At 42.1% G+C, this 12,079-nt stretch overlaps 1 protein-coding gene across 1 annotated transcript in view; it reads right to left on the bottom strand.

The window, feature by feature from the left end:
* The window catches only part of PPARGC1A (PPARG coactivator 1 alpha), a 373,145-nt gene that overhangs the window by 201,551 nt on the left and 159,515 nt on the right, over positions 1 to 12,079 (bottom strand).

The following is a 12,079-nucleotide window of genomic DNA, read 5'->3' on the forward strand; positions in this document are numbered from 1 at the left end:
TTCTGTTGCATTTATACAAACATTTTTTTTTATCTTTTACAGTATTGGCCAGCCTGAGTTCTAGCTGGGCTTTCACCTCTCTAATCTTCAGTTTGCATAACCATGACATCCTTATAGTCCTCCAGTGTTCCCTGCCCCTTCTTACCAAGATGGTAAACTCTCCTTTTTCCCCCGAGGTCCAGGGAAACTGTGTTTAGCTGAGCAGCCTGTACTTTCCTGGTTTCTTATTCTTGCCTTTTTTGAAGGCTGCACTGACATCAGTTTTCCTCCAGTCGTCAGGAATCTCTCCTGCTCTCCATGACCTTTCAAAGATAATGGAGACTGGCTTGGCAATAACACCTACCAGCTCCCTCAGCACTCAGAGGTGTAGAGGCATGAAGCTGGGTTAATTAGCATTGATAACATACAGCTGTGGGCTGGCTTCAGGGGCGGTGGGTTGGCCGATGTAGATAAGGTGCAGCTGTGGCTGGTTCTGTTAAGTGGTTGAGAGCCAACGAAGAGGCAGCAGCCGTGGAAGAGGAGAGACTAGGAGAAGGCAGCAGAGGGGCTGGCATGAAGAGTATGTGGTAGTAAATGACCTTGTTGCAGCTTGATTGTTTGGAGACGCAGGGGCACATCCCATCGGGGCCCATGGATCTGTGGGTGTCACATTTGCTTAAGTGATCTCTAACCCAATCCTCCTTGACAAAGGGAAAGTCTTCCTTTCTCCAGACTTTCTCTCTTGCCTCCAGGGTCTGGGATTCCTGAGGGCTTGCCTTAGCTGTAAAGACTGAAGCGAAGGAGGCATTCAGTAACTCCGCCTTCTCTGTGTCCCTCATCACCAGGGCACCCACCTCATTCAGCAGTAGGCCCACGTTTTCCCTAGTCATCCTTCTCCTATCAATGGACTTGAAGAAGCCCTTCTTGCTCTCCTTGACATCCCTTGCCAGACTTAATTCCAAACGGACCTTAGCCTAATCTCCCTGCACGTTCTGACAAAATCTCTGTATTCCTCTCAAGCTGCCTATCCCTTTTTCCACATGCTCTAAACTTCCTTCTTCTGTTTTGAGTTTTCCCAGAAGCTCCTTGGTCAACCGTGCAGGTCTCCAGCCCTCTTTGCTTGATTTCTTACCCATAGGGATGCACTGATCTCAAGCTTGGAGGAAGTGATGCTTGAATATTAGCCTGCTCTGTTGGACCTCTGCACCTTCTAGAGCCCCTAACCTACAGGATTCCTCGGAGCAGGTCCTTGAAGAGGCCAAAATTAGCTCTCCTGAAGTCCAGGGTTGCAATCCTACACATGGCCCTGCTTCCTCCATCCAGGATCCTGAACTCTATCATCTCTTGGTCACTGCAGCCAAGGTTGCCCCCAACCTTCACATCCCCAACTAGTCCTTCCTTGTTTGTTAGTACAAGATCCAGGAGCACACCTCACCTAGATGCTTCCTCTGCTACCTGTGTTATCATCAATGCTCTGCAGGAACCTCCTGGACTATATGTGTCTTTCCAGCAGATATTAGCCTGCCCCTTAAATATTTACCCCTAAGCTCTCAACTCGTTCTGCATCTGACCCTAGGCAGAGCTTGATACGTTCCAGTTGCTCTCTCCCATAAAGAGCAACTACACCACCTTTCCTTGCTGGCCTGTCTTTCCTAAAAAGTACAGAGCCATCCATCACAGCATTCCAGTCATTTGTGCCATCCCACCATGTCTCCGTAATCGCAGTGAGATCATGCATGGCTGTGCGTCTGCACGCAGATCTCTGGTTCTTCCTGGATATTCCCACGCTCTGTGCATTGGTGTATGGGCATTTCAGAGAGGTGATTGAGCATGCAGGTTTCCACCATAGCAATGCACACCCTTGAGGTGGCTGGCCTGCTGGTACTCATCTTGGGAGGTGGCTAAGGAACATATATCGCTGCCCTGGTTGGCCTGGCTTAATCCCCAGCTGGATGCAACGGTGTGAGCATCGCCCCTTTGGAGCCCTCCCCCTGAGTCCTTCAGGTTAAAGCCCAGCTCACCAGGTTGGCCAGCCTGCTGCCAAAGACTCCCTTGCCTCGTCTAGACAGATAGATCCCATCCCTCCGTAACAGGCTATAGCCAAGGAATGTCCTGTTGCCACAGAAGCCAACATCCTCACGATGGCACCAGCCATGAAGCCAGAAGCTGATGTGCATTATGTGTCTATTTCTGGCTGCACCCTCTCCTCTTACTGGTAACATGGAGGAAAAAGTAACGTGGGCAATAGAATTTTTCACTTGCACCCCTAGGTCTTTATAGTCTCCTGATTATGCCCAGGTTCTGGCTTGCAGTGTCATTTGTGCCCACATGAAAGAGTAGCAGTGGATAGTAGTCTGTGCTCGTGACTAGCTGTGGTACCCGCTTGGCGACACCTCGGACCGTGGCTCCTGTGACTGCCTGCCAGGCTAGCAGACGGGCACCGCAGGGCCCCTTAACAGTCACTCTGCTTAACACCCAGCAGCCCATGCAACTTTCAAGACAGGCCCCAGCTTACTGCATTTTGGGAGGACGCAAGCTTATGGCACAAAACTGAATATACTTGATGATTTAGCAAAACCCTCTTCACACATTTTGACTGCAGAAGCAATGTTTAACAACGTACGCTCTTGGCAGCAAACAGAAAAAAACCTGTGCACACTAAAAGGAAAAGAGAAATTTCAATTATGGAGTAACAGGGGGGAAAAAAACTGATTTATGAATTTCAGCGTGAAAAGTGGCTTGTAGCCCAATGACTTTGCCAGGACAACATACCCTGTAGCATATCTCCATAGTTAAGTAGTGCAGAATTGTCAAGAAATACAGCGCTGCTAACAACGCTGTCACACAGACGCTGTTTAGTCAGCAACTGCACTTATATGACACTCCACACTCGGTGAATGCTTAGGTTCCCAAATGAAGTGTGATACCTTGCTAATGCAAAAGACAGCCTAAACCACATTACCCCCACGCACATCCTACTGACCTTATATGCGGTGCCTTTCACGATTAACCTTCTTGCAATTGAAAGATTTACCATAATCCCACTTAGCTATTTTCAAAGTGTACAAACTCCGTACGTCGGCACTGTGGCTGCAGCTGACTTCACAATTTCTTCCAGTTTTCAGAAGGCAAACAATATGGTTTCTAACGCACTCTGCTTCTGTCTCTACCACTTGACCTCCCTAATTTAGAGCACGAGCCCCCAATGTGGCAGTGATGCTGTCTTTGTTGAGCTGTTGCTCTGTGATAGCTAATACATGCATACATTACTGCTGACATTTAAAAACATTCCTAACAGTTTGTGTGAGTACATGTTAAACAGATGCTATGGGATTTTTTATCCATTATCAGTCATCTCTGAAGACTGCAGTAAAGTGACAGGTTGTTTGAGACTCTTCGGTCTAACAGTGAGAGATTTATTTTTAATAGAATATTGATATTATGGCACAAAGTGCCATTTGGTATTTACCTTTTTTTCCCTCCTAGAGCTGCAGTTTAGGGGTTTTTTAAGCTTTTGCAACCCTCTGTTATATCTACTACTCTATTTTTTATGAAAAAAGTTAGAGACTTTTATGAACTCTCTGATTAAAGTACCTCCATCTGAATGCAGATTAAAACTTCCAACACCTGAGAGCATTAAACCAATGAATATTTATATAGAAAAACAGCAGATGAATGCACTTTAAATCTTCAATGCAAGTCTAGTCATGGGTTTATCTTATTTTAGGGCTTACTTTTTATTAAAATGAACTCTTGCATATTTACACTACAGAAATAAATGTTATTTGCAAGCACAATACAGTAAGGATCTTACAAATGGATGGCCTCGGTGAAAAGTAAATTTACTCCTCAAACTGATTGACTTGTTTATCAAGTATATATTTAAGAGATTTTCATTGTATGCTGCTGGCATAGGTTGGTGCAGAGTGGGTGCAGTCATTTTAACTTCTTCTGATTTCACACTTGTGTAAGTCAAGCAGTGCCCATGGTGTTACGCTAATCACACCACCAGTGTAAATCACAGGAAAACCCACAGTGCTCTTTTGGCAAGAAGGGCCATAGCATACGGCTTCCCAGGTCATACTCTATCCTGCACAGCACCCTTCGACTTCAATATTTCTTTTTTATGGCAGTCACTCGCTGCACTTGGTTGCTACAACTAAAACCAACTCATACTCTACCTTGAAGGACCATCTGTCCTGCCAGAAAACAACTAAGGTGAGCAAAAGCTAGCCCCTGAGCAAATTCTTCCCAGGAATGGTACAGGACTGCCAGGTCACCCCAAACCCTGCGACCTCCCTCAGCACTGACTCCAAACTGGCCTCACTCAACATCTGTAGTAGAAGTCAACATCATCATTGACCTGAGGCCTGTGGCAAGCCAAAAATGTCTACAGAAAAGGCATAGTAGTGCAAATGATGGTAAAAAATTACTTCTGCACAGGAAGAACCTCTGGGTCTCCCTGCATCCTTTCAGTGGCCAAAATCCCCCTCCCTTACTCAAAGATTCTGAGTGGGAAGAAATACATGGTTTCAAGGAGCTGCAGCACCACTGGGAATGAAATTTTGATGCAGCCCAAGTATCTTTTAGCCAGTAAACCTCTCTTCTCTCCAGATCTAGAGTTTTGTAAAAAGATTTGTTGCACTGTCTCCAAACCTATGCTGTTCTATTTTGGTTTTAAGTGTAACCTTAGAAATAAATGTTTACAAATCAGCTCATTGTGTCTTTGTTTTGAAGCTTAAAGCCTCACTTAGATTGCTGCCTTTTTGACATTTTGCATAGGAAATATGTTTGCATGTTCACAGCGCTATTGAAACAGCAATTAGATCACCATATTCCAGCTGTTACAAGGTTTTGTAATGCATTTCCCAATAAGCATTTTCAAGAAAACAGAAATATTTTAGTATGTCAAGCAGATACGTTGAGGTTTTTTGTTCAGCTGCTTTTTTTTTTTTCTGTATCTTATGCCTTTCTGCATGTTACCATAGTTTTTTATGTTCCTCTATTTCACTTTTTTTAATGCCACCTACATAAAAAGGGTCAGGTTTTCAAAAGCAGTGAGTGGTTTGAGGAGTTCTGATTTTGGGGACCTGGAGAACAGAGCCAGGCTAATTTTCAGAAAATGGAACGTTTTTTATTAGGCTACCAAGCACCACAACTGCGATGGCCCTTAAAACACTTGCTATGATTTCTCTGATCATCTTCAAACAGGAGCATTTTTACCATTTCCAGGAACTATCTACCTACCTAGCTTCCTTCCTCCCTTCCTCCTCAATTTTCCCACTTCGAAAAAGTAAAAATACATTGCTCTTCCCCTGCCTGCTAACATTAAATGTCCAACTCCCCTGACACTGGAATGATTTCCAGCGATGCAGTGGAACAAGTGCATTACACACAAAGGCAAACAGCACTCAGGCACGAGGGAGAAAGGCAACAGCACCTGAAGCTCAGCAGCCAAGTAGATCAGAGAGAGCCCCAGTTGTGAAAACCTTGGTCACCTTCTCTGAAGTAACTCAGTTCACGCCAGTCAATAACCAGGCTCATGATACACAACAGGCAGCAGAAACTGCCCTGGCTGAAGAGGAAGATCTGCAACCTTTAGTTTTATGTTTAGTATCAGATAACAATCAAGGATTTTATTTTTTTTTTTTCTTCTTGCTTGGTGGCTAATCCTTTCTGGTATATATAACTAAACCCAAGAAATCCTTCTTTGAATTTATTTTATTTTTGCTGTTTCCTGACCTCATGTGTCACATTTTTTGCTTTCTCACTTTCTTATGCAAGAATTACTATGAAGGTTTTTCCTACTTGTTGCCTCATGCAATAAAAAGAAAAGCAAAGTCTCCCATTATACGACTGCAAAATATCTAGTTCTGTCTAAAGCCAATAAATTGCAGCCGAGCTGGCTGATTTATCTTCTGTGTTTTGATTGATCACTTTGAATTTGGCATACGCTAAGGAGATCGATACATTGACTTATTTTTTTGGGTGTTGTATATCATTATCAGGGTGTAACTGGATTCTTTTTCCAGATTGTAAAAATTCAGAGGAGAACTACTGAGAGGAGCAAAGAGCTTTTCCTAGGGATCAGGGAGCTAGGGTGGGAAACAGTTCTCCTCAATTGATTACACTATTTCAGAGCTGGTTGTCAACTATTTGCTTGATGGCAGTTGTAGACCACTGCGTCCCAACGGATTTGCCATTTCTTCTAGTAATTTTAATAATAAAATAATAGCAGGACAATGAAGACTTGCAAACCTCTTGGGAGGCTTTCCCTTACCTCCAGGTAACTCCCACGCTTGCACAGATGGTCGCTGTGATTCTGCCAGACAGGAGGCTGGTACACACAACCCACAGAAGAGCAAAACCTGGGTATGCACAGGCCAGTTAGTGGCTGCCTGCTGCTTCGAAGGGCTTCCCATTGCTCCATCCCACTCAACGTCTCTCAATTAGAAGTGCAAATGTGTGAGAGCTGCAGCAGAAGAGGTTATTTTAATTTTCCCTCTCATCTTCTACGAAAATGAGCCATTATAAATTCTGCAGCTGCCTGTCTATCACTGATGGGACATCACCAAGTTGGGGCTATTTCAACCTCCCTCAGGTTTCAAAATAATTATGCATGATTTTGTCACATCTAGATGAGTTTATTTGCAATCCCCTGGTGTCGTGCATGTCCAACGCAACCTTGCATAGCACTCCAGTGCTGATAACCTGAATATACTCCTTGTAAAAAGGGTTTGCTCTTCACATATTTCACCCAGTCTGAAACGACTACCTTGGTTGCCAGTTAAACAAAAGTATTGATTTTAAAATTGCTCTTTTAACCTACAAGGTACTACATGGCCTCTGTCCAGCATCTCTTAACTTTTTTTTATGTTCTTGGATGTACACTTGAACCTGCTGAGGGAAATCTGTCACTCGTCTTAAGTTTCACTGGCAAGTGTTAGGGAGTAACAGCTTTTCCTCAGAGGAATTTTGTCCTCTTTGGAAAAGCATGAAGTAACAATAAAAAAAAGTTAAAGCAGACTAAAAGTACACTTTTTACAGTAGGTTATAAGGCTCTCTTTTTATTGCTCTGTCTTACTGTCTAACGAACTCTGACAATTTCTACATTCCATATCAGTTTATTACCAATTAGTTATGTTATGTAAAATACCCTAAGATACACTGTATGAATGATAATATAACCTAGCAAATGCATGGTAGTGGGGAGACCACAACTATTGCATCCTAATTCTCTCTGTATAATGAAAGGAATTAAAATGGTTCCTATAGCTGTCAGGTTCTTCAGGTCATTTTGTCAATACCTTGATTATCAGAGGAAAAGTGGGGAAAATTATTTTTTTTTAGAAAAAAAACCAAACCCCAAAGTAACCCATGTGTCATTTTAACCTCATAAGCACCAATACTTTTTAGCCTTACTAACACAAAAGACTAGGCATGAAAATATTGAGACCATCTTCTGCCTTCACCTATCTTATTCCCTTAGATAATTTAACTCATCTTCTACAACATGATTACCTGAGATCTACTGAGACAATACTTTGCGTCATCTCAACAATAGTTCATGAATGCTGGGAGCAGAATACAGCATTCTCTTGGTTAAAAAGAGATGAGAAACCCGGACTTGCTTATCAAACCCAGGCAAAGAGGAGCCACATAAAATTTATCTGAGACAGTGTAGTTCAACTCCTTCCCTCCCCTGGCCCGCACCTGTATGTACTCCTGCAATTTTACTTTTCTGAGTTGTATTATTTACTTTAAAAGAACTGGGAAGGAGGCAGAGATCTATCCGGAAGATGCCCATAGAGAAGCTTAACAATCCCAAAAAAGGGCCTTAAACTCTGGAAGAAATTGCCAGGACCGGGTTCTAGCAAAAAGCTGCATCATAACCCAGGACAGTCTATACAACTGGCTGACTAATGGTGTATTTTACCCATTTTACATTATGCAAGTCTCAAGAATGAAAATGTGACCCATGGAATTTGTACATCCCCAGTCATTGATGCATTGATTCTTGGAACAACTGTGACAAGAAAGCATCATCTGGTGACTAATGCAATCTTCTGGAAAGAAAGCAAGCTGCTGCTGCTTAACACCGCTTTCTATAATCTCTCCATAGCAAGACAGGCTGTTGGTTTTTCTTGGGATGTGTCATTACAGGAACTAGAAGATGCTGAGACAAGAGCGTTAGACATTTCAAGATGGAAAAGACATTAGAGGACCAGAGACATTTGACAGAAAATATGTATGTTGTTCTTGTGGGCTGCCACATCAACATTCCACCAGCAAGACAGCCTCTAAAAGGTAACTATTTCCTTTCAAATTTCCAATTAATACAACCTTGTGTAGAGGGATAAGTTGTGTGGATGCTGTCCATGAATTACCAGCGAAAGACCTGATGGGTTGATGGATACAACAGAGGAGCAGACGGACTGATAGATGTGAATGCTGAGCTCCTATTCCAACAAAGCCAGTTACAAGCAAATATAAAAACAAAGTACGCGAACATTTCCAAAGCCTTAAAATGGAGGAGGTGAATCACACAGGGCTCACAGCTGTCATAACAAATTAGACTGTCCCAAAATCGAGGAGATCATTTGATAGCCAATTACCTGAAATAATGAAAAAGGGATAAGAAGTGAAGTCACCTAGGGGAACAAAACAAAAGCCATTTCTAATATCCCTGACACTCCTCTCTTTCTGAGATCTCCTCTCCTGTTTCCCTTCTGCATTAAGTTCAAGCAATTCATCTTCGCTTCAAAAGCTGTGCAGTTTTGACCCTGCCCGTGCATTGATGTCCCGGTTGCTGGTACGTTTTCCCATTGCCTTGCCTAGCCCGCATTCTCGATCAACGTCCCTTCACATCTCCCTGCTGCATCTTCTTCCCCTCCTTCACGAGCAGCATACCCTCCCTCCTTGTGTGCCACGCTCCTCCCAAAGTCCTTCAATGAAATACAGCATGAAGCTTTTTCAGAACATCCCAGAAACAGACAGAAATCCAGGAAAAAAAACCTGAGCCGTCATTTAGACCGAATCTTTACCTAATCAGCTTGTAAAGATACAGGATGACCTCCTGCTGTGGGGTACTGAGCTCAGCGCCTGCCAGAATTAGGTCCTTTAACTGAAGCTCATCATGTGCTAGTAGATAGGAAAAGAGAGTTTTGAGGTCTGAGGGGCTTACGAATGTAAATGTCTCACTATTTATTAACCAGTACGCTTATCTTCTGAAACAATATATAGAAAAGCAAATGTTTCAGCCAGATCTGAAACACTTCAGAGAAGAAGGAACAATTCAGTTTAGTACTTTCCTGAAATGACCACTGTACAGAATGAAAAATTCCAATAGAAGACTGTTACAAGAAGGCATTTGCTAATAATGCTTCTTATTCACTTATTTAGAGAAAAATTTTACTGTTATGAGAGTTTTAAAGAGATGTGGAACCGAAGTCATATGAATGCAGAGGCTGGAACGTGGCATTAATTTCAGTTTGCTGGTTTACTGCACCTTGTAAGCACCTACAAGAAAGCTGTATTTCTGCACTCATGATTAGAAAACCCATTAAGGAAAAGTCATTTAGGATGAACACCCCGCACTCATAGCCATAGGTGTCTTCTTCAGCTAAATTAAAAACCATAGCCTTGCCAGGTCATAAAAATCATCAAAATTTTAGTTACAAATTACGCCACAGTGTCAGCATCTTTTCCACAGATTTAGCATTGTTTGAAGATAAACTGAAACAGATCGGCATGATACTTAATTGAGCTCTCAAGAGCATCATTGATAAAAGAGCATTAGTAGACTTTGGCAAAGACTAACTACGGCTACTAAGATGCTGTAGAGCAACTCCTCTAAACGGAGTGGATCAAATTTTCTCTGGTGCCCTAAGGCTTTTTCTGTTGCTCTTGCAGCATAAAGAGGCTTAAAGACAGCAGACCTCAACCTCAGGGATATTTCCTGCGTAACAAGATTTCTCAGGCAATAAATAACTGCAACTACCTCTCTTCCACAGCATATTAAGTACGTGAAGGTAAGGATGATGCTTTACTCTGTGTGTTTCCTACCAACAGCTCCTAAGGTCAGGGCAAAAGCAAAATTCCGATCATCTGAAGAGCTCTAGTCACTGGCCAAGCAAAAGAACTAGCCAAATCACAAGAAAATCAGAAACAACTTAGGGGCACGCTTGTCGCTGCCTGTCTTTGCATACAAAGGGACGGACAAACTAAAGCTGCAGTCACAACCTATAGTCAAACCTCTCTTGTCTGGACAGGTTATGTTGCCAGATGCTACTGTGATCCTAGGCCCTCTGGGACAGAACCAAACCATCAAGAACTGTTCAAGCTCCTAAAAAAGGGTGCAAATGACCCCAGTGATGTTATTGCTTTGAACAGCACAAAGGCTAAACACGACGATGAATACCTCATTTTTTTCCTACAAGATATGGTATTTTGATTTTTCCACGAAGAACAGTTAAGTCATACAATAGACAGAAAAGATGTTTTATGTATTCAATAGAAATTTACCTGCACCTAAATCTATTTCTGCATGGTTTACAGAAAATCTGATGGTACAATATTAGTGCTCGGTTGTAATTCATTGATTACTAGCAGAATGAATCTCTTTCAAGAAAGCCTTTGGAAATGCTGATGACTAGAGAGTATTGGTATAAACCAGTTTCACAGATAATAGAAAAACAGTTACTCATAAAAAGCATGACAGATACAGAATATTCTTACTGTAGATGGAAAAAAAATTGTGCATTATGATCCGTAAATCGATAAATATCCAACAAATCAGCAACACAAACAAGATGAGAGGACTTTATTTCATCTTCAATCAGAGAGTAAGAAATACACTGGCCAAGGTAGTTTTAGCAGTAAAATAGTTACGATGCTAATTTTCTACTCATCCAGAAATGCCAATCCTTTGCATTTCAAAACTTTTTTTTTCCCCCTCCTCCTTTGTGATCACGTTTGTATCTGCAGAGCTTCTAAGCCCAGGATGCAAGCTGTGAAATATGTTAAGCTGGTGCTGGTTTTGTTTTTTATTAAAACAGATAAATGACAATATAATACTTCAAAAATCAATATGCTCTTTTGCATTTAAAATAACTTAGGAAAATATTTTAAAACCACAATACCAGCAAAAAATGGGCTGGATTCAGGTGACAGAAAGCAAATATAGAGGTGTAGTAAAGACTTCAGCCATCGCACAGAAAAAGGAAAAGTCTCCCACTTGCAAAGCAAGACAATATGGATCTTGACATACGATATCACTCAGGCAATTGCACAGCCTTCATTTTTTCAGTATCCAAAAGCATTTTATAGAAAGGAAATCCCCCTTTTTTTGTCTATATGTACTGGTACAGGGTGAGTGACTGCAGAGAAATCATATAGAATATTTTTGTCCCTAATATTTATACATCTGAACTCCATGAGCTCTGATTGTCTTTGACATTGCCAGACTGTCCAGTATCATACAATCCCTGGCTTTTGTGCGGTATTCTTCACAGAAGGATCTCAGAAGTGTTACTTTTGCCCCCACGGAGCCCCTAGAAATCTGCAGTGAGCCTGAGTTTTCTGTTCTGTTTTTGTTACTGGTATTAGCTATATGGAAACAGAGAGGCAGAGAAAGCAAGTTGGACAACAGGGTCCCTTAGATTGCCTGGTTCACACCATTATGCTGTAATCACCCGTACCTCTCTCCCATCTCCATGTTAATATTTTTCAAGTGCTCACATAAGTGCTCTGTAAGACCCCAGACCCACACAGGAACATTGACCAAATGAACAAGTGTGTGTGTTCATTGGGGTTTTTTTTTAGATCCTTCTGTGTATGGGCTATGGCATTTCCTATATAAAACAAAGTGCAGAATGGGTGTGAAATGTCATTTCTCACGGGTGTACACACACATACACACCACCTCCAAAAAGCACGCAGACAGATTTTTATGCAGTGGTAAAAATGCAGCATAGTGAAGAGCCCTTTTACTATTTATCTGCTGTGTCTCTAAGTGTCTACACTTGTGTTCTGCCTCTTGCTAAGGGCATAAGATCAGTGGCTATAAGGGCCAAACTCTTGCCCGATAAATGTGGTGTTT

The sequence above is a fragment of the Falco rusticolus genome, chromosome 1 (assembly GCF_015220075.1).
Source record: "Falco rusticolus isolate bFalRus1 chromosome 1, bFalRus1.pri, whole genome shotgun sequence".
NCBI lineage: Eukaryota > Metazoa > Chordata > Aves > Falconiformes > Falconidae > Falco > Falco rusticolus.